Source organism: Sinohyriopsis cumingii, chromosome 17 (genome assembly GCF_028554795.1).
Source record: "Sinohyriopsis cumingii isolate HCF-2022 chromosome 17, ASM2855479v2, whole genome shotgun sequence".
NCBI lineage: Eukaryota > Metazoa > Mollusca > Bivalvia > Unionida > Unionidae > Sinohyriopsis > Sinohyriopsis cumingii.
The window spans coordinates 119,814,359-119,839,081 of record NC_142977.1 but is presented as its reverse complement, the minus strand read 5'-3'; the positions used below and the strand labels follow the sequence as shown (position 1 = coordinate 119,839,081).

General features: G+C 38.8%; 1 long non-coding RNA gene across 1 annotated transcript in view; it reads right to left on the bottom strand.

Moving 5' to 3' along the window:
• Positions 1–24,294, bottom strand: part of LOC149779756 (uncharacterized) — a 59,381-nt gene extending 35,087 nt beyond the window's left edge. The window contains exon 1 of the long non-coding RNA XR_016415485.1: positions 24,203–24,294. This is a non-coding gene — a long non-coding RNA (uncharacterized LOC149779756). The remainder of the gene's footprint in view (positions 1–24,202) is intronic.
• Between the last annotated feature and the right edge of the window lie 429 nt (positions 24,295–24,723).

Below are 24,723 nucleotides of genomic sequence, written 5' to 3'. Positions count from 1 at the left end.
CTCTCTCTCTCTCTCTCTCTCTCTCTCTCTCTCTCTCACACACACAATAGAATCTCCTAGCTGTCCATTTTCAATAGATTTATACATGATATTTATTATTTATATTTAATATTTTTTCTACTTGGAATTGAAGTCTTTGGATGTATCAAGATTTACAGTATTAGATTTTAGTGATGCATATTTTTCTTTGGACGAAATCTAAATATACTGAATCTGTAAATCTAACGCACTGGTATCAGTAGAAAGGGTTACAATCATTTTTGGCCTACATTCGTTATCATATTTATGACGCGGTCAGCGATTGACATTTCCGTCGCCATTGTTGTTTACCCATATCCAGAAGTAGCTCATTAAATGCGGTCACGTGTTACCATATAAAGAAGAAGTCGAATTGTGTACTTAATTACGGTTAATACTGCTGGATATTGACCGGTAGCAAAGACATAAACCATATGGGACTTTTTATAAGAAACTATAAATATTCACTGCCATGATTTATTGACTTCTACTTTCAGTTATTGCCTATTCATTGTGGTGTGATGTAGCTTAAATGGTATATGTAATATTCAAATGTTGCACTAAATCATGTAATAAAACAAGCATAAACGTTAGTTTTGTTGAATAGGAAATTTTATGAATCAGTCAACCTGTCATATTGACCTATTTTATCCCTTGTGTCATACAGGGTTTGCTTGTTCATAAAACTTCATATTCATCTCAGAAAAATTCATTAATTATTTGTCATTTTAGTGGCGTACCCAAAATGGAGGGGAATTTACTATGAAAAAAAGAACCCTCCACTCTTATCAAAATAAAATCTTTAATTGCCTCTCAGTTTATGTTACTGGTCTAAAATACCCGGCCGTTCCAGTAGTTTCATTATACTGTTAAATTCCAGTTAAGCTTTACCATCATCGAAAAACATAGCACTTTTATTTGCAAGACTGTCTAATCAAGGTCATTTTACAACGTGAAGCCATGGTAACAGATGGAGCAAACTTTATTATCTCTCTTAGCCGGTGATCTCTTTGCATCGGTTTTACCTTTATTTCAGGCTATTCTGGAAACTTACCAACCTGATTTATCACTTTTTTTTTGTTGTTGCCGTGTTGTCCTTATTTGCCAAACGTTGCTGTCTGTCACTCCTCTTAGGTACCTCAGTTTTAGCGGATGAAACGTTGGGTGCAGCCGACAACAATGACGCTAATGGCCTACTTGAAGATGAGGAAGATACATATGATGAAGATAAGGGCAAATTTTAATTAATGAGTAGGTAAAGTAGGGGAGGGAGGGGAGTTAATACGTTGAGGCCAGATGCTACTCTACTTTACTGGAATTTAATCCTCAGGTACCTACTCTACGTTTCAATGGTCAGACCTTGAAAAATATATAATTATATTACAACTTAATACGAGTTTATTTCATATATTCAATATAAAAGATAAAGCCTAAATTAAAGTAAATGTGCAACTAATTATAATTGATTTAAGGTGAGTTTTAATTTATGGTTGGTTACGGGTATGTACCGTATAGTCTAGCCATGCTATTACTGCAGTTAGGAATGGACGAATGACGTTTCAATTGCAGGTAGAACATCCCAAAGGTTTTAGTCCCTTAGTACTCAACCCTGTGCAAAATGCTTTCCCTATAGTCCATTTGTAATTTAAAAATAAAATATGCCTTAGCCGTCTTTACGTATATCAAACCTTTGCAGACTGATGAAACTGGCTAAGGCTTAATGTTCTATGATATATTACACTGACCTTTGATCTATGCAGCTTTCCTTTAATGACCGACTAATTTAAATATATATGTATTCGAGTCATTTTGAATCAGTAAACATTTTTGGATTTGTGCTTATAGTCTCCTACTTGTGGTGGTGATAAGTTAGATTCATTAACTTCAAATTTTTCAAGTATTTCTTTGCTTTATAAAATTTGGATCATTCAATCGAAATACATTACTGCATAGAACTAAGTACCTGCAATTGGTATGTAAGCAAAATCGCGACAAGATAAAAATAAAGTGTTGTACATGAAATGTTCAAAATACTTTCAGAAAAAACATTGACTCTGTTGGATTTGGACAATTTGTTATAATAAAAGCTGGTGAGACTGTTCGACTTTGAAATTATTAAGTTAATTCAATGAAAAGTATGTATGTATGTATTTTTTTATGCATTTATGTATGTATGTATGTATGCACACATGCATGTATGCATGCATGTATGAATGTATGTATGTATGACTGACTGACTGACTTTATTTCCTCTTCAAAAGAGATTTCATTCAGTTATTTTTCATTATTACACAACATAGATAGGAACATAGCTCGACATTAATGGATTTACACACACACTAAACATGTAAGATATGACACAATATTTTAACACATGAGTGAGAGAACTCACTGCAAACAAAATATATACGCAACAGAGATTAAGAGAGGGAAAAAATGGAATTATTCACATTCGACTGGAACGATTAAAGTGGAGTATCACTTGGAACAGTGAATAGTTTATTTTATAGAAAAGAAATGGGTCCATGTCCCTAATATACTGAACAAGCGTAATATCAGATATCGTTTACAACTTCATAGTATTGTATGTATGTATGTATGTTCATTATACACGTATTCGTATTATCGTAATGTCGCACACAAAACTGAATGGTCAAAGGGAGGTAATACATTATTAATTTTAATATATCATTTCACCAATTATCGTGTTGTAACTACCCGTATTCTCAGAGTGTCAGACAATAAACTGGGTATAAACGAAGGGCAGGTAATACTTATTATCAGTTGTAACCCAAACGCTATGAAGAATGACACGGATAATTATTTTAAAAATGTCTTGAGAAATATGTAACTCTTCAATCTGTCCTAGAGAAATTTTATATAGCCTTGAATAATTAGAATAAACTTAATGTTCAAGAGATTAGAATGCTATTTCACGATTTTAACACTCAAAGTATTGAACTAAACCAAAAGGTCACAAGCTAATACTGAATTGTTGTCGGGGTAAAACATGAAAATTTGATTAAAATAGATATCCAAAGAAAGAGAGAGGGTAACAGAACTAACTGTAAACAAGTACACGATCAAATTCATGAACAGAACATATTATTGTACTACTGTCGTGTGATAAAATTATAGTGATAAACTAATTATGTTATATTCACATAGTTGTACAACACATTAGACATGTTGGTTAAGGTTCTAAAACATACAAAATAGTACGTTAATCTAGAAGTGATTATTAATATAGATGTGGTGCAATGTGGCATTGACATTTGTGATTTTGAGTGAGAACACACAGACCAATAAACACGTTGCAATGCCTTTGCTCATGTTTAGGATGGTTAAGTCTTGAGCTCATCATTTCAAGACGCTAATAGTTTAGAAACTGTATAAATCTTTTGCTTTAAGGTTGTAAGCCTTATTTGTAGGTAACAATTGTAAGAGCGAAAAAATATACTTTCAGTAAACACATCCAAAGAAAGGTTTCTGTTTTAATGTATTAATTTAGGGTATTTTAATGATAAACGTCACAAATATTGCAACAACAAAAAAAGCCCTATTTTATTCTATTTTCTTTCTAAGTTGCTAAAGCTAGTCAGCATTTTCAAGGACACATATTATTTCATAACAAGAAAAGACACTCTAGTATGACTTTAATAAAAGGACGAACTTACCAGACGTTTTGCTATCTTGATAATTCAGCCAAGTAGAATAACAATTTATGATGCTTTTTATTTTAAATAAGAATAGAAATAGAAATTGTAAATACCTGAAAGTACACGAAAAGCTCATCGTAGCGGACATTTCTGACCTAATTTATCAATGCGGTAATGTGCCGAGCTCATTTTTGACCGACAGCCCATTACACTAGGTAGCTGTTTACTGAGTGGATCAGATCTAGAGCGTGGAAAGCATCGGTAGGGAGCCAAATTGACATTGAATATTTCGCTACAAATATTTATCAATGTTTATCGAAGCGTCAATCTAGTACCATTATAATAGCGTATTAAATCTATGTCAACAAGAGACTATAATACTATAATAACAGTGGTTTAACTGACATTGTTTATGTTGAAATACACAGGAAATAAAACTTTTTCACCATGGCTAGATAATATCAAATATTGTGAATGTGTGTGATAATCACGCTCCATAATATACCCTTAAACCTTCCAAATGAGTTTGTACTAAAGTCTCATTATTAGCCCAACGCCATACCAATGTTTATCATATGGACTAATGTCAGGCTTCAATATGGAGAACGTAAGGTTAATTCCTATTATTGGTGAAAGGTCATTCTTTAACCCACGGTTTCTCCAATTAATAATACTTACGATCACTTCAAAGGAATATATTCGCAATATATTATATAATATATGTATTAAAATATTAAGCTTGAGAGTAATTTTCTCATAATTTCGAACATAGAATGCTTTAAATAGGAAGAAATACGCAAGGTCATGAAGATTAAACCAAAGGACAATACACATCCGCATTACTGGTCTTCTATTCATGCCTTTGGACTTTATCTTTTGATAGGCACCTACAACTACTAAACAACACTGTTTGAAGTATTCAGAGTTAATTTGTGGATTGCAGTCATATAATACCTTCGGCATTTGGTGTTTACACCTGAAGGGAATAATTTCGTCTACAGATGACAAGTACCCTTAAATCGGAAAGACATATGAACTATTTAAGTGGCCTTAAGTGCTGCACAGAACAAGTATATGTAAACCGGTTTGAACAAACAAGTGTGTGTGTGTGATTTGGATTTTAACCTAGCTTTAACAATTTTTCAGTCATATCGCTACGATGTCTGCAGTGTGGCAGTTTATAGTGATGTCTAACACTTAGACATCATGCCGCAGACAGTCACATTATCCTGACACCAGTCCTACCAGTCCTAACACTAACCATTTAATACTGAGCGCCAAGCGAGGAAGTTGTTAGTACCATTTTTGTAAGTCTTTGGTATGACTCGGCCGGGGATCGAACCCACGACCTCCCGCATCCGAGGCGGACGCTCTAACCGTACAAACAAGTAGTGTTTAGCAAATTGTATTATGACATATATGTATTGTTAATCTAACTCTTAAATTCGAGACATGTTTCATGTTCTGTTTGTAAGATAGGTGGTTGATTGCTTGATTACTTGCTTCGCTTGGTTTGTCGACGAGTCGTATTGTACTTGTTTCATTTTGTTCATTATAAAAGAACCCCTGGGTATCAATGTGTTCTCTTTTCATTGCAATTTAAAAACGGAAAGAACGCATCAAGACTAAAGGTAAGATTCAAATAAATGACCTGTCGCTTAAAGTTGAGTACGCATACCAAACATGTTAAAGGTCTGACCATACTGGCGACATTTTTCAGATAAAATAATACATCTTCTTGATGATAATGTAATTAACAGATGATCAAACACTATTTGTAATATATATATATATATATATATATATATATATATATATATATATATATATATATATATATATATATATATATATATATATATTATTTGTCTTAGATTTTATGATTATCTATTGTAAGGGTTATTTTTAAGCATATTGCATATGTTCAAGATTGGGCTTGTACTCTCAACTGGAGAAAACATGTTATGGTGGTCTTTTTACTGTAGAAGTTGTAGAAGAAGTCCTGATGACAAATTTGATGGGATTTAAATTTAAATTATTGGTTTCACCCTAGGATAGCCAAGTGATCTAATTGCTGATTTGCTGACTAGTTAGCTGCTAAAGGACCTTACATCGCTGATAATTAGAATGATCTATACATAATTAATCGACATTCATTCTAGTTCTGAAATTAAGTCTTATTTTTATAAAAGGTATGTTCATCAGATAATTAGCGATTATTATCGTAAACATCAGTTTTAGCAGTTGAGAGGATTTAATTTTGTAGTTCATTGTAACTAAAGGGTGATTAAAAATTAATTAATATCGAATTACTGTGAATTCATTTAAGGACATTTGACATTTACCATTGTGATTCATCAAAGATTATAACAAAAACAGACTGTTTCAAACTATTGGCACGTGAGCACATTAGGTTGTGCTTGATTCGGAACACCGCCGAACGCATTTGGAATATTCAATACTTTAAACATTTGATAAATTTTTATGACTATTTAGGATTTCATCCACCTTATTGTAAGTAATTTTTTTTATTAAAAAAAGTCAGAATTCAGTTTTGTATTCTAGGGAAATAAAAAAAATTTCTTCAATTTGACAAACCTTTTTGCTTTTCCATCTTTTCTGTTATGTAATTTTAGACCATAGAGTCATCGCAATATATATATATATATATATATATATATATATATATATACACACATCGATTGAAATGTTCTCAAATTCATGTAGGAAGAACTACTGCAAATGTTAGGAGTAGAATTTGAGCTGTTGATATTTTTACAATTAGCAGCAGGGAGGGCGAATCGGACATTTTGTCCAATCGTCATTTGGTTTAATTAATACTTTCTGCACTCAGCGGATCCGGTGTCGTCAGCGCCTGGTAAAAAAAAACGACGTCGTCGTCGGGGGGGATCGTCCAAACGTCATTTGGTTTAATTAATACCTTCTGCGCGCCGATCCCCAGCGTCGTCAGCGTTCGGTAAAAAAGCGCGACGACCGCGTCGATGTCATCGCCCTCCCTGCTGCTAAGTGGTTATCTACAATTTAACCGAATATTTGGTCAAGTCCGATACGATATCGTGTCCGAGGATCATGTAAATTTATCGTTACAAATCCATGTGGGGTCGACTGAGCATGACTAAAAAAGTTTCGAAAAACATTGAAGTCCATGTCACCGCCGCACCATGTCTGCCAAATATTTCGTAGCGTGTGTGTATCAACGCCGTTGAATACAGCAAGAATATTGCAGTTGTCTCTGATTACTTTTGGAATCTGAGTGTATCGTTGAGTGACATATATCACGTCAGTGTTTTTATGCCTGCCTCTGGAAAATATCCTAGCTGGGTTTTTTTGATTGTCTAACATAACATCATCGTACACGACTAGATTGTTAACGTCGCCATCAATATCATCGATGCCTGGTGCATCATTGATATCTGTAATAAACTCAATAACATTTTTTTTAGCGATCGCTGATGCATTCTCGTTGAAATCTTTCAACACCTCGTAGCATCGTTGATCATCTACGCTAGGGGCGATTAAATACAACTTATCCCACTTCATCCATCTCATTATTAAATTAAGTAACAATTGCGTCTTGCCGGATCCAGATGGTCCGATGATAATCATCCGGATCGAGTTTGGTAACGCTGCAACATGCTTAACTGGTTCTCTTGTTTTAGTCGCTGAAAAGTCAATTATATTCATATCTCTATACATAAATTATGGATCTATATTGTGTGAAGTGTAGAGTGCGTACTGGCACAAATGATATGACAACCGTTACAACAAGAAATAACAGATCGGCCCTTACTGGTAAGTGTGTACAATGCGGTACAAAGAAATTTAGATTTATTTCTATTAGACCCGGAGATGTTTTAAAAAAAAGCGAGGAGGTGATATTGCAGCCAAGTTATCAAAACTCCCCGGAACACCGTGGGCAAAGTATCCAGGAGAAAAGCACCTCCCAGGATATAGCTACTGTGGCCCCGGAACACGATTAGATATCAGACTCGATGATCAAAATCAGCCCAAACCCGGTGAGTATTCAATAAACGCTATCGATAAGGCGTGTCATGCTCATGATGTTGCTTACTACAAAAGTAGCGATCTGCAACAGCGTCATATCGCGGATGTAAAATTGATTCACGCGTTAAATGCTATTCCTGATAAATCCGTCAAAGAAAAATTGGCCTCATGGTTGGTAAAATCGGTTATGAAAGGTAAATTAATGATTGGAGGCGGAACTTTTCGCGCTGGTAATTGAAAACGCTAGCGTTTATAATAACAACATGGAATCCATCTATTATTCTCCGAGAGGATACTGGAAGGGGAAGGCCGCAATTGGTAAGCTTGCAAGCGCTGCAAAAGTAACGAGGGCCACTGCGGCTAATTGGTTATCCAAACAGGCTATATGGCAAATTTATCTACCACCGCCCCGTCAAATTAACTTCTCGCGCTTTGATATCAGCGTACCTAATGAAGTTCATCAGGCTGATATACTATTTCTGCCGCATGACAACGGTTACAAATACGCGCTAACCGTAGTTGATGTTGCGAGTCGATACAAACAAGCGGAACGGTTAAAAACAAAGTCAGCAACTGAAGTAGCCGATGCGTTTGAGCGGATTTATCGAAGAGGTCCTCTGCGCTGGCCAAATCTATTACAAGTTGATCCTGGTAGTGAATTTCGCGGCGCTGTTTTATCAACGCTGAAACATCATAGCGTCGCGGTACGACGAGGTCATACTGCGCTACATCGTGATCAGGCAATTGTTGAACGATTCAATCGGACTCTTGCTGAACGGTTATTTGGATATCAATACGCAAAAGAATTCATCCAAGAAAAACGATCTCGTGAATGGGTCAAAAGGTTGCCAGGCGTAATTGCCGCGTTAAATAATGAGATTACCCGAGCAATCAACATGAAGCCCAGCGACGCGATTAAAAAAAAGTATATACCCGGAAGATCAAAAATAAATAGCGTTTCCAAGCCGATTCTCGGCGATGTCACTGTTAGATATCTGTATGAACCAGGAGAGCTTGAAGGCGGTAAAAAAAGAGCTACTGATCCTATCTGGAGTGTTACCACACATAACATATCAACGATAACACGATCAACTGGTAGACCACCGATCTATAGACTGGATTCAACTGCCCCACAGCGGGGGTTTACACGCGAGCAACTACAAGTGATACCTGACGATACTCAATTGCCCCCGCGTGTTCTTAACTAGCGCCGTTGCGTCTATTGCACTCAAGACAGGTTAACCTCACATTGTTTTTGACATGACCGAGACTGTTATCGATCCTGTCCACGGTAAATTGGCGAGCGTCTTTATCCGAATAACGCCAACGCATTACACAATTACAACTCGCGCAGTGATTATTCTGTTGTTGTCGTAACGCAATTATTAATTCGGCATCAATATCAAAACGCCGCTGTTTTTTTTTATCCTGTTGGCGGTAACCCGAGAGTTTTCTATCAATGACGCTTGCATCGATGACTTCGTCAGTGACTCCGTCAGTGACTCCGTCGGTGACTCCGTCAATAACAATTCTTCGAAGCTGATTTATCCTCCGTACTCGGGACACCGCAAGATAGACTAGATTTGACCATTCGATGCGATTATCAACCATCCAAACAATTGTGTCGGTGATGGTTAGTCCCTGCGAGGAATGTATTGTTGTTGCGTATCCTAGCGTCCACGGGGATTTATCAGCACGTAGCGCGTCCTCGACGACGCTGATATCAACGAGCACGATATCATTCAGCACGAGAATTTGTTTTTTTGTCCCTGACGCCGTTGGGGCCGGGATTTCAACTTCAATGTTCTGCCGCCGTGTATCCGTGGGTCTATAGCATAACGGCACTGGACGCGTTGGAAACTTTTCCTTATGCAACGTAAACAACTTTTGCTGAAGTGTGTCTCTGACTATCTTTCTACTCGCTACAATCAAATCGTTTGGTCTCCATGTTTCCCAGAATTCATTTAACGGCGTTTCCGGAATCACCTCGCGAATTATTTCACATTGAATTCTATCCGGCTGTAATCTGATTAATTTCTTAACCTCGCGCAGTTGTTCATCAAGTGCTCGGTAATCAGTATCGGTTTCTTCATAATAGTCCACAAAACCCTTTAACCAATCATGTGGACCCTCGCCGACAAATGGTGGTGGTTGGCCATGGTCGCCACACATTATCACCGCTGTATTCGCGCGCAGCAACCACTCAGGAAACATTTGTAAAACATCTAACGAAACAGTACATATCTCATCCCAGATGATAACCTCAGGAATAAATTTTTCACCCATTCGATCAGGAGTCCACTCACCGCCGCTGTATCGAAAAAAGCTGTGATAAGTAACGGCGTCAACATTTCGTTGTTTTATCTCTCGCGCTAGTCTATGGGTCGGTGTAAGCACGATTATACTTGCCCGCGTTCGAAATAATTCAATTGCCCGAGTCGTTTTTCCCGACCCGCCACAGCCGCTTAAATAAACTGTTTTATGTCTACAAATTGGATCAGAACACGGTGGTGCATTAGACCATTCTGACAATTTATCACCGCGTAAGTAGTTGTTTTCAACGGTGACATCTGCTGACGGGGAATAATCGCGTCGTATTTCATTTTTAATTCTCCATGTACCCCAACTCTCGTCCGGACTAGTAAACTCGGCTATGTTTTCCTTGTACTTTACGTCAATATAAAATGAATCAACGGCTACTCTAACCGCGGTGTCGGGAAATCTATTTATCATCGAGAATAAATTGATAGCGGCATAACCCAGCATAGACGCCCTCAAATGTGGATATGCCGGGCTGTCTCCATCGCTGTAGGTAACAACTGTACCCAACTTTGTTCCATTGGACAAGAAAGCTGTTTTGCAGTTCACGTATCTATTTTTCGCCACTGCGTCCTTGATTACGAAATCATATTCTGCGTTATCTATAATCAGCCGTGAGCAATATCGTTTGTAGTCGCAGTTTTTTCCACCTTGTGTGAACTTACCAATTATTCTTCTACCGAGATCTTTTGCCTCTCTGTTTCGTTGGTTAAATATCTTTTTGGACCATTCGATGATATATTCCTCGTCGGCATCAATGTGTTTTCTGGACTCGTCAATTATACTATCTAGACGCTCCGGTTCTGGTAACCAGACTTCAGTCTGCGCCCGGTATGATATAATCGCGTCACTGACAATCAACGAAACTAGCATTTTACAATCAATCATGTACCGTAGCAGCGCTATTGGCAGCCACTTCTTTTCAGACATGTGTCTACCGATCCAAATATAGCAACAGCGATGAAGTCCCGCCGCGAACTCAAATGATACTATGCGAGCGAATCCGGTTAAATCAAAATCAGGCAGTGGTCCATTAATAGCAACACGAGTCATTTCATGTCTGGGGTGTCCAAATCGTTTAAAGTACCCAGCGGCGGATCCATACCCGAGAAAACTCGCTGGATAACAGGCAACTATATCAACGGAAATCATAGCGTCGCGGTTGTATTCAGTGTTCCATAGTCCACCGTGATAGTATTCCAAACAACTGGATTGTACATCCAGTAGAAATTCCTTGCGCGTTGGGCTCCACGCATTTTTCCTTGCTGCGACATGAGCCGCAACCGATGAAATCGTAAAACAATTTGTTAGCAGTTGTTCATCATGCTCTTCAAATTCTATGGCGGTTTTTTTTCATCTTGTTGTGAAGCGCTTCAGTGCGATATAATTCACCGTTTGGTCTTACAAACTGATCAAAGGTATCCGCATCGTTTTCAGCGCTGCGAAGTAACCACACTGACACAGGGTCGTTTTTACACAAACAAGCAATAGCATCAAATAGTTTCCTCTCCGCGAGAAAACCATCCCGTATAAATTCCCCCGGGATATACTTTACTGTTCTATCCCGTGGAAACACTGTGATCGCGGGCGTCCACGCGTGTTCGTTATGATCAATAATTTTGATTGGGGCTCCCTTTGATTTATACTTTGATTCGTGTAATACTTCACCGGTTATCGTTGTGACGGTTATTGGAAATCCCAGCGATGTTTCTAATCTCGCTATGTCGCTGATGGTTGCTCCTCGCTCGCGCACTGTCTCCTCCCACTGGTTGATTTTGCTACGTCGTAAATCAGTCAATTTGTTTCCTCGACATGCATTTGTAAAATGCTCTATTACTCGTTCTGCTACACAATTTATCCCCGTTGACTGTTTCATCGGCGCTAGTTTTCCGATATCAGGTTTCTTATTTAACGGGTATATTCCATAAACAACTGCTGTTTCAGGATACGCTCGTTCATAGTATGGTCTGTCAATTCCGGTTAACAGCCCGGGCTTGGAGTCGCGGCTAACAATGACTGTTTTCTTGTCGCTGAGAACTGGTTCAAATTTATCACGTATGCTCCAATTACCTGATTCCACCCGGACAATGAATTTTACTCTAAAGAAATACTTTTTACCGTCAAGTTGTGATATTATCGTTGCTGCGCGGTTGTCGTTCATGGTAGCATCAACAACACCATCAATTCGAAATGTTGACCAACTATGAGATGCACCATCACGCTTGAATTCATTAATACAATCGCGTATTCTATTTAACAGGGTTCTATCGTTTATTAACGCTTTTGGTGCGTCCTTGAGGGCTCTATCGAGATTAAACCTAATATTTTTCCAGGGCTTAATTGCTGCTAATCTCTCGAACTCATCCATATAATTAAAACAAGTATTTAAATGAAAGAATATAGTATAATGAATCACTGCAAATGGTTGATGATTGGGTCGATAACCCCGTGCAATAAATCATGTAGAGGTGAATTCTGCGGGTATCATTTACAAAGCGTTCGTAATGGTTCTCTTGGCCCCCTCCCGTGCTTGGTTTGCCACATTGGTGTAAGAGGAAAATCGCAGTTGTGTATCAATTGTGGCGGAAAGCGATACAGAGAGTTAAAACGTTATTACGATAAACGAATAAAAAACGCCGTCATTGACCCCACCGATGACTCCGTCAAGGACAAAATCATCAAAACTCCTCAAGACTACATTGAAAGGTTTATAATTAAACCAAATAATGAATTAGACAAGTAGTATTATTATACAAATGGACCAAGAATTTCAGCCGCATCCTGTGCTCGTCAATTACGAGGCATCTCGCGACGGCGTTGTTAGAAATTGTAGACTAAAAAAGCCAGTTGGATGGAAAAATAATCAGGGGTATTTGATATTTAATGCTGGAGGGAAAAACCATCTCTGTCACAGAATTATCTATGAATGCTTCCACGGATTGATCAAGGATGGTCTCGTTATTGATCACATTAATTCTAATTATCGAGATAACAGACTGTGTAATTTGCAAGCTATCTCTCAAAGCGAAAATATTAAAAAAGGCCAAACTGGTAAGTGCTCAAAGCAAGCAAAGGGTGTCAAATCGTTTAATACATCAACGCACGAGGAAAAAATATTTCAGTCGATGAATGAGGCAGGAAAATATTTCGACATTTGTAGAGCCTCGGTACGATTTGTTGCAGAACGAGTATATCAAACAGCGATCTCAAAAAGGACCGGACACAGAATTCGATTTTCATATATAAATATCAGCGAGTGACGAAGTCGCCATGACAGTGTGAAACGTTATAATTAATAAATTGTCTGTTCCGGAAGAAAACGAATTATCTTCGAAGTATTCAGTGTTGTTAAGTAAATGAATAACACACTGCGCAGAGTTCATTTTTTTTATATTAGAAATAAAGATGTTTTATAAGAATATGAATATCGAAGACATCAATAATATATTAGCCGAGATTTCAAAATTAAAAAATCAAGGAATTGAATTATCCGATGGTCTCAACAGCGAAAAAATATTATCCGATTATGAGATTATTAACGAACAATCGAAACGGGGGCGTTTTACCCTGGCCCGCGAGTACTTTTTTATAAAACGATTACAACATACGATTAATGAGAACCTGTACCACAATGACGTAAATGCATTCATTGGACTATTTACTGCCGTTGAAATAATACGAAAAAAACTTGGACGTGTTTATGAACGACGCCGGGAAATTTCTAGTAAGATCAAAAACATTAGAAGGATTATAGACGAAAACTCCGTGGAGCCCCCGATGTATACATATCCCCCGCCACACTCGGCGGTAAATTAGAAATTGCGGAGCAATTGCAATAATGGTAGGCGAATCACTCATTACTCGGCTAGCCAGAGAGCGGCTAGCGGCGCTTAAAAAGTTCATACCGTTACGAGACAGGGTCCGAGAACAACTTCAAGCGCGGCAGCAACTACAAACTGATTTTACTGTTGGAAGTGAACAACTCTTTGCTCCGATAACGAGTGCAACCAAAGACGTGAAAACAGCGATATACGGGGATATTCCCGACGAAGAAAGAAAGAAAAAGGCGCCACTGCTTGGCGTACTTGAAAAGATAGCGGCTCAGACCGAACAAACAAAAAGGTCTTTAGCTACAACACGGAGGCCACCACCACTCGCTATAACCGAACCACAAGAACCTTATGTTACAATGGCCGACGAAGAAGAACTAGGTGCTACTGCGGAAGAACCAGAAGAAGAAATACCGGAAGAAATACCGGAAGAAATACCGGAAAAAAAAGAGAAGGGGGAGAATATACCCCGTAATGTACTCAAAAAGGACACAATAGATCAAATTAGAGCCTTCGACAGCGATGAAGAATTAGTTGATTTTACTGCTACAAATTTTGCTAAGGGCACACGAGATAAAAAGCATATCAATAGCGGTTACGAGAAAAATATAAAGACGTTAAAGGATTGGACAAGAATAGTGTATTTAGCAAGTAAACACAAAGATGCATTACCACATCGTGGTGATCCCGATTACGACGCATTCCACAAGGAAGTTGAAAGTAAAAAATCAAAAAAAGGAAAAGGATACTCTGTTGGTAAAAGATCCTACGGTTTTGTTACTTGTCCTGATAGTGTTCTCAGTGATATATCACGGCTGGAAGTACTAATCGGAGGAAAACGAGCCGGAAATAACTCTCCGGAAATAATCAATGAGGCCGCTGATATTTGCAGGCGTTTATTCGCGGGCGGTATCATGGACATTAATGCATATCAAACGCTCATAGACGAGTTAGTGGATGATTAAAAAAATTATAAAATTGTCGTTTTTGGTTGGTTTTTGTCAATTTTTGGTCGTTTTTGGTCTTTTTTTTGTCGTTTTTGGTCGTTTTTTTGGTCGTTTTTTTGTCGTTTTTGGTTAGTTTTTACGGGTGAAAACCCCAGGAAATCATTTAGAGAAAATCGACATTTTTTACCAAAAACCGGCAAAAACCAACCAAAAACGACCAAAAAACGACAAAAATTGACAAAAATTGACAAAAATTGACAAAAAACGCGGATTTTTACCGCCGATGAAAACCCCAGGAAATCATTTAGAGAAAATCGATGTTTTTGTCAAAATTTATGATTCGGTGGTGGGAAGGGGGGTGTTACAGGCGGTATCATGGACATTAATGCTCATTGACGAGTTAGTGGATGATTAAAAAAATTATAAAATTGTCGTTTTTGGTTGGTTTTTGGTCGTTTTTGGTCGTTTTTTGGTCGTTTTTGGTCGTTTTTTGGTCGTTTTTTGTCGTTTTTGGTCAGTTTTTACGGGTGAAAACCCCAGGAAATCATTTAGAGAAAATCGATATTTTTTACCAAAAACCGGCAAAAACCAACCAAAAACGACCAAAAATTGACAAAAATTGACAAAAAACGCGGATTTTTACCGCCGATGAAAACCCCAGGAAATCATTTAGAGAAAATCGATGTTTTTGTCAAAATTTATAATTCGGTGGGGGGGGGTGATCAATCACTAATTGGAAAACTGGTGTTTTTGTAATAAAGATGATCATACACTACAACCATGATAAACCAGTACTCGTCTACGTGGTAAACTCGCGATTGCCTGTTTACCGCGCGTACTATGGAGATGGTCTTGGTAATACCATTGCGGGGTTATTTACAAGAATGGCTCCAAAAGTAGCGCCGTTAGCCAAACAATTAGGAATGAAGGCTATTGATGTTATTCGTGATAAGGGAATTAGTGCTATTGGAGATGTTGCCGGAAAGGCGTTTTCTGCAGCAAAGGACAAACTAATGTCGTTGGTGAGAAGAAAAAAACAGAAACCACCGGTGATGCCATCAACGACAGTGATGCCTGCGAATGTCAGTAAAGTAATAAATAACGCCGTGGAAGAAAAACTAGAGTCGTTGGCGGCTCAGTCATCCACCGATGCGCTCATGAACGCAATAGCGGGAAGTGGCCTACGACGAAAAAATCGCAATTGAAAACATCGACATGAATAATAATAGAAATGTTTGCGCGAACCGCTGATCCCGCGTTTGATATGGATGCCCCAGTGCGCAGGGATGATTCTGTCCGTGATTATCAATTTTATTCCTATCAACCACCACAAGCCGACCTACGATCGCGAATTGAACTTCAAGTCCAAGATACCAGTAAATACTTTTTGCCGTGTGAAGCGTTTATCGAAATTGAGGGAGAACTCGTGACGAATGTTGCCGTTAATACACCGTACGCAGATGACCCTCGTGTTCGAGTTGGTTTTGTCAACAACGGTATCATGGCGTTATTTGAGAGCGCCAGATATCTTATTGACGGGCAAGAAATTGAATCAATAGAACGCGAGGTTGATGTTGCAACGACGATAATTGGGTTAGCGAGATACTCGGATGATTATACAAGATCGGCGGGCCCATCTATGATGTTCGCAAAGGACACCACTAATAACGCTGATCATCTTCAGTACATTAACGTGCTGACGGCAAGAGATAACGCAGTTGACCCACAGGCTGAAGCAGCCAATCCAAATCGCAGAGCAAGACCGGGCGCTGATTTCAATATTATAAAAAGTATTAACGATAATTACAATCTAGGATTCGCAACACGAGTAGGGATGTTGCAAGGACAACGCCGACAGTTTTCATGCGCGATTCCACTCCATCACATATTCGGATTTTGTAGAAATGTCAGAAAAGTTATCTATGGGGCTAAGCATACAATCGCGCTAACGCGAAGGGGCGATGATAACAATGCAATATGGCGTGCTGCTGGCGTCGATAACGGTAAAGTCGTTTTAACTAAAATGGCATTGTGGATGCCGGTGTTGACTCCATCAGTTACCACGGAAGCACGATTGTTATCATTTATGGAACAAGGGGGGAAATCGTTGTTGAGTTGGCTAGCGGTAACAACTGATGCTAAAGAGGATAACGTCGCCGATACATTTACATGGCACTTGGCATCAAAACAGGGTGTTTCAGCCCCGCGTCATATATTTATAGCGCTACAGAATAGGGAACGATTGGGTAATCAAGAACGCAGCCATATGATATTTGATCAATTAGGAGTCAGGGATGTTTCGCTGAGAATAAACGGACAACAGGAACCATCCGAGGATATACAGCTTAATTACGGCGACAACCATGTCGCACGTGTGTACCATCGATTGCTGTCATATATGGGTCGTGATCAAAACGTCGACACTGGTTTGCAAATATCACAACTTGATTTTAAAAAACTGTATCCGACTTATTATTTTTCGTTGGAACATCTTGATTTAACGAGACAATCCGTCGTTGATATACACTTCCGAGCTCGTATAGCCCCGGGCGGTGTTAATTATAGAGCGGTTGCTGTCATTCTCAGCGATAAATCAATGCTGCTAGAAGGTGTTGGTGGACGAATGAGAATCGTTGATGCGCCAGTGGAAAACATGTAATTGAAAACACAAACGCGTTTACAATAAAATGTCGTATAGTGTTGTCAGTGTAGAGTTGACCGATGGTCAAGTCAAGAAATTACGATCAAAGTCGGCTAAACAATGCGGGACCACAATAACGCTGAAGCCGTCGCAGATGGCGGGTGGTAATCATAAAATATCGTTGAGAGCGCGTCAAATAAAACATTTCAATGATGCGATGAAGAATAAAAAGGGTATTCAGGTAGATTTCTCGGCCGCAGCGATTAAAAACATGGAAAAGACCGGTGGGATATTTCCGCTGTTAGCTGCGATTCCAGCGTTGATTGCCGCGGCCGCACCAGCAGTGGCTAAGGCGGCGGCGTTAGGAGCCGTTGGTACCGCGGCGGGAATGGCATTGAAGAAGGCAACCGGAAGAGGCTATAAAAAAAACGATCCGTGGCCGGAAAGGGTCTAAGACTACCGGGAACCCCGTATTCATGGTACTCGGGAAAGGGTCTAAGACTACCGGGAACCGTTTAATGACTCCTATGTCTAATTTTTATTTAATAGACGCCGCCGACACGTTAGTGATAAAAAACTTCAGAGGTGTTTTTATGAGGGATCAATTACCGGCGGCACCAAGGAATATTGAAACCGGTATAATTAACCTCGATGGGTCCTCCGGAGCGGGAACTCATTGGGTTGCATACGCGATTGATCCGCGTGCGATCGTCTATTTTGATTCATACGGGTTAGCCCCGCCAAACGAGTTCATGCGGTATATCCGGGCGTGTTCAGCCCCGGTTTTTTATTCCACGCTGCCAACACAGCAGTTAAGTGACCCGCCGATATGCGGCCGTGAGGTATTGAACGTACTCGCGGCGATTTCATCATCGCGGAAACCACCTCATGTGGTTGTAAACGAATACACTAGTGGGGTCGTAGAGGCCCGGCGGGTTAATTAAAAACACCGTTTTTTTTCACAATAACGATGATTGATATTTGGGGACGACCTATTTCGGCGCTGAAAGAACGCCCGCCACCGATGACATAAAAAAACTAATCGAGGATGAAATCGCTGAAACGTTGAACTTAACCAGTGTTGACCCAGGTGAAATAGTTGTATTTCAAGACCGCCAGGGTAAATTGAAATCCAGTAATGTGTCGCTGGATGACGTTTTAACACGACAGCGTGATGCCGCCGAGAACGCTATCGCGTTGTATACCGGCGACGGACGACTCAAACCGGGTGAACATATATCGACAATAACGAATAGGTTAACATTAGTCCAAGACGGTTTTATGATGTTAGATAGATCGGTGACCGAACTTGACGCGCAGGTGAAAAAATCTGTCACCGAGGTGAAAAAATCTGTCACCGATATACAACTCACTACCGCTAGTTTTTTTGGAACCCCGACGGTAACCGAACCAAATCTTGTAACAATAAAAAATACTATTTCGGAGTTTACGACGCTGTCGGGCCAATTTTACACGTTACGAAAAAATGTTAACAGGATCGATGACAACTTTGATAAATTCTTTGGTAAAAAAAATACCAAGCTGGATGAGATTACAACAACTATAAATGATATCACTGCGTATGGACAGAGAATAGAAACAATCAAAACTGATGTTGCAGCGAACAAGAATAATGTAGACGCGCATGAGCAGGAAATAGAAACAATCAGCACTAATGTTGCAACGATCATAAATAATATAGACGCACATGGACGGAAAATAGAAACAATCAAAACTGATGTTGCAGCGAACAGAAGGAGTGTAGACACGCATACAAAGGAAATAAATACACTCCTTAATAATATAGACGCGTATACACGGGAAATAGAAACAATCAAAACTAATGTTGAAGCGAACAAAAAAAAATGTAGACGCGTATTGGCGGGGAATAGGAATAATCAAAACTGATGTTGCAGCGAACAAAAAAAGTATAGACGTGCATACATATGAAATAGGAACAATCAAACTTGATGTTGCAGCGAACAAAAAAAGTATGACCGAGAATACACGGGAAATAGAAACAATCAAAACTAATGTTGCAGCGAACAAGAATAATATAGACGCGAGTTGGCGGGGAGTAGGAATAGTTATAACTGATGTTGAAGCGATTAAAGACAGACTACCGAGAATGGCAGAGCAACTCGAAAAAATAAAAATCCCTCATGAGAACGCCATCAACACAGTGTACACAATTCGGCATGGATCATTCGATTGGACTCCTACACAGAATATAGTAAATATCACCGCAACTGTTAAGGGCATTTATCGATTGACATTGATTTCGGCGATGCAGTTCAGTATATCATCGTCGAGTTCATCCGGGTTTAACAATACAATATCAACAATCGTTGACAAGGATGAAACCGAACGGTTTATAATTAGAGCCGTTGATAGCGGTCTAATTAGGACAAACATTACATGGTATGTGGAATTTGTAGTGGATCTAAGTAATTAAAAACACTAGTTCTTTTAAATAAAAATGACCACCAGGGTAATTGAATCAGAGGTATCACCGACGTCACATCAATATCGATTCGATACCGCAAAAGAATTCTCCGCGAACTTGAAAACGCTTTCCGAACAATACCGCGCAAAAATAAAAAAATACCGCCGAAAAATAACCGCCATCGACGTGGCCGTGTACTCGGTGTCCGGTATAGTAGCTGGTACCGGTGTCATTTTATCCACGGTGACCATGATAGCCCCGATCGCTGTTTCAATCGCTATCTCCGCGGCGACAACAATTGCTGGAGTCGCCAACGCAATCACTAGAAAGATATCATCGTGTTCTCAGAAAAAACTCAACGAGTATATAGTTAAACATCAAATAGTATCCGACGCGTACTCAAAATTATCCGGGTTGATCTCGTTGTCGATTGATAATTCGTTCATATCCGATGTTGAATTCTCCACGATGGTCCAGTTGTATGGCTCCGCGATGTCAAAAATCGAAAATTTTCAACTGGAAGCCGAAAACCACGTCGCTGAAACCACTTCAATGGGCTTAAAACATTCTCCTGAAAACAAGCAGGTTGTTAATATTCGGTGTCAAAATTAGACACTAAAAACAACGAATAATAATAATGTCGCTGAACCCCGAAGGGTTTCAATTACTTCAACGGATCGCGGAGAACACCACTCCGGTACAAACAAGTATGATATCAATAACATCGACGAAACCCGAATTCAGTGTGAACTTCCGATCATCGGTTCCAGTGAAGGAAATAGCGCTGGCAAAATTGCGAGTATATCACAGTTGGCCTAATATCCGAGCGGACGCATTTAACGGACAACAACCTAATAACTCGCTGGTTTTTGCATGGACAAATAAACCCGATGGGACCCCAGACTGGAAGGAGGTTACAATACCAACTGGGTCATACCAAGTAGAACAAATCAATAAAGAATTTCAACGCAGGATAAAATCGATCACAGGAAAAGAATCAAAAATCGCCATTACGGTTCATGAACCGACATTATCGTCGACGATTGAAATAAGCACACCGGGGTATATGGTTGATATTTATAACAGTTCAATAAGAACCATGCTAGGATGGCCTAAGAATCCACCTCATGAAATCCCCGCGGACTTGCACACGAATGCGCAATCGTATCATGAGATTGATCCCACTTATCGAGATGATTTGTCTATTATAAAAAACACGTTATTACCCAGTAGGTTTATATTTCAAAACAGGAATACCATGCAATGGTATTTTCCGTATAAGGAAACTCCTGAATCGTCCGCCGTGGTCACAGTTAGTTTAAATGATATCACTGGTGCGTTTGCCGGGATTAATCGTAATTACCGATCACAACTAGAACAACTACGGAAAACAAAAGCACGAAAACACGTTGAGGTGTTAAATCAACTTATATCAGACATGGAATATATTAATGAGCAAATCGTTAAAACAATATCCGCTAACAGCGATGATAATAAACAAAAATTCCTAACCGAGTATAATATCACAGAAGCCAATTTACCCGATTTCAAGTTTCCAGGATACAACGCACCAGAACTAAGAAAATCTCTTAATGATTTTCTCGCCCCATCAACTATCCTCATACACGATAACGGAGAGGATGGTAGGCATATTGCCCCGTACAACGTAAATATTGCGTCTGTGATAGCAATCAATCTAGTGTGTGATGTTATCGAAGGGAGTTACCAGGTGGATACCAAGCAATCAAATCAGGCTCAACAGGGGTATATCCTTTATTCATTTTCACCAACAGCCCCTCCGGGATTTTTAATCGTTGAGAGTCCGATTAATCCGGTCTATATGCGATGCCATAATCGGTTTTTAACGAGAATTAATTTTAGACTTACCGATCAGTCAAATAACCTAATTGATCTGCAAGAGGAGGAGTTAGTGATCACTCTGTTTGTAAGATCATTGTAAATAGCCACTTAGCAGCAGGGAGGGCGATGACATCGACGCGGTCGTCGCGCTTTTTTATCGGACGCTGACGACGCTGGGGATCGGCGCGCAGAAGGTATTAATTAAACCAAATGACGTTTGGACGATCCCCCCCGACGACGACGTCGTTTTTTCTTACCAGGCGCTGACGACACCGGATCCGCTGAGTACAGAAGGTATTAATTAAGCCAAATGACGATTGGACAAAATGTCCGATTCGCCCTCCCTGCTGCTCAATTTCCATATAATGGATGTTAGAATTATACTTGAATTGATCATGCTCCTAAAGAATCAAATCATGAATAGTGTTCACACATTGGTGTACATGTCAGGATATGAATACCCAGATTACGACGCCCCAATGCCTTAATCCTTAGTTATGTAATTATTACACGGAAACGCCAGTGGCTAGGCCATACGCAAATGCCTACGAGCGAAAATCCTCAGATGAAGAATTAATGAAATAAGTTTGAAGGTTAGAGAACAAACAACGGGGATTTTAATTGCGCAGAGGGGAAATAAAATTTGGATTTGTAGATACCAACATATACACGCGACCAAATATAAAGTTATTATTTTTGCTCCAGGGGCAGTAATTCCAGACAAAAAATGACCTATCTGCAATACAAAAGAAATTGATAAATGGCAGAATATATATGTACTACACTACAAAAACTAGATGTGTTGCCCGTAATTGGGTCGAAAACAGATAACGATACACCTGTGTATCTCATAAGAAAAGAAACTTTGACTAAAGACAGGCATTGAAATGAGTACATGTCTTCGACAAAACGTTTCAAATGATTTTAAAGCTGATTTGTTGAAACGTATGAAAAATTAAATGTTTGACGGTTGATAGAACATGTCAGCAATAGTACAACAATACAAAATATGACCCAACTAAAACATATTTTATAAGTGTCAAAATATATCATCTTTCAAAGGAATGAGTATAGATCAAGACTTGCTGCTAATCAGTCTGAAAACGAAAATGATCAAATTAATCTCATTTTGTGGATTTAAGAATGTTTTAGTTACTCAAATCGAAAAACGGGTACTGTGGACATAAAAGTGTGCTTTGCATCGATAACGATCCTGTCCATTCACCCAAGACTTGTATAGGCATATTGGGCAAACCAATCACATCGTTTTGTTCCAGTAGAGCAGTTCTAGTAGCTTTAAGTTCATATTTTGGTGAAGCTGTGCATTGTAAATGGATAATTACAGAACAAAGTACGGTAATTGAATTAAGTCAGTGAATCGTTCTTAGATTTTAGTTATTTAGTGATGTATGGACAGCAAAAAGGTTAACATTATTTTTAATTATAATGTTAATTATGATGTTCTCTTTTGCCATAATCCATCCACTCACATTATATGAATGGTTGAATATTTGTTACTATCTAGCTGTCGTACCTGTAATATGGTAAAGTTCCTTTCGTGACAAAAGACAACCACCCACCCACCCATTCAATGAGAGGAAGGTAAACGCAAACAAATTCTTCAAACAGTATACCATGTTGTTGCTGAAAACTGCTTTGTGAATACAAACAGTTGGAGATAATCCGACTTTGCTTCCGCGAGAGTTTGCAAGTTGCTAAGTGACCAATTACACAATGCTATTATCCGGGCAATCCATGCCGATACTAAACCTCCTTGTTGAAAAAAAGTTTTGATTTTCAAGCTCAAGAAACACATGTTAGTGTATACAAATAGTAAGTCACCTCTGTGCTTAACAGGGACCATGGTATTTTCTCATTATTTTTCACCGCCAACCTACTTACACGTTAGAGCAAAGAAAGTGTGCTTGTTTGTATAAAGAAAGCTTCCCAACATGGAATGAGAAATACATTTGTCAACTTTATGAGTGAGAGAGTAAATCGCATTTTATCACTGTACAAAAGCAGATTTGTCGAATAAGCCACGGTCCTGTTTTATACAATGCACTAATTACAAATGTACACCGAGAACATAAAAACTTGTTTTAACAACGAGAACATAAAAAATTGTTTCAATTCCCACTCGGAGGTAAGAATATATTTCTAAATTAAAGTAAATTATGTATATATGCAAAAGAATTGTATCTGAAAATGACGGAAAATGAAAGTAAGGAAATGGTTTTATGGTTTACACAAGATGAATGACAACAAATCAATAAACTGAACTAGGTTTCTTTAAATCAAGATTAAGATAAACTACTACTGCATGCACGTTTGTCGTAAAATTAGATGACACGTTCCATAATTACAAAATTAGAAAACAAATTATATCAGAATCAGAGAACAATTCAAATTGAATGACCGACAAATACTAAGACAAGGAACTGTGATTCACTTACCTCCTTTTTCCTGCTCAGTTGTGACTTCAATTGGGTAGCGGATTTCAAGAAAGCTCTAATGCACACCATAAGGATATAACTGCAACGATGTGGTTAATACTGTGCAAGGCTGCTATATAAATGGTCATGACTGTGACGCATGTAGGGAATCATGGGATTGTCTTTACCTGTTCAATAGTAGATAATGCTAGCATGTTGGTCCAAGTAATGACATAGTTGCCTTCCAGGGTACTTGTCAATCGGTGATAACATCGAGCAGGTCAAACGCTATTTACTTTTCTCGCGACTGAGCGAGGCAGCAATCTTGAAAGTCACGTAAGCATGCCACAAGAGTAAATTGTTCAATCAAGCTAGGTACTATTTTCAATCACATATGTTTTGAAAAGAAATTCTTCATATCATTCTATGTGAAATATGGAAAATTGGATATTAGATATAGGCTATTTCATTGTTTGTCTTTACTAAATAACAGTTGGTCTGGAGTAAGAGAACATTTTATTTCTGGATCCTCACATGTGTTC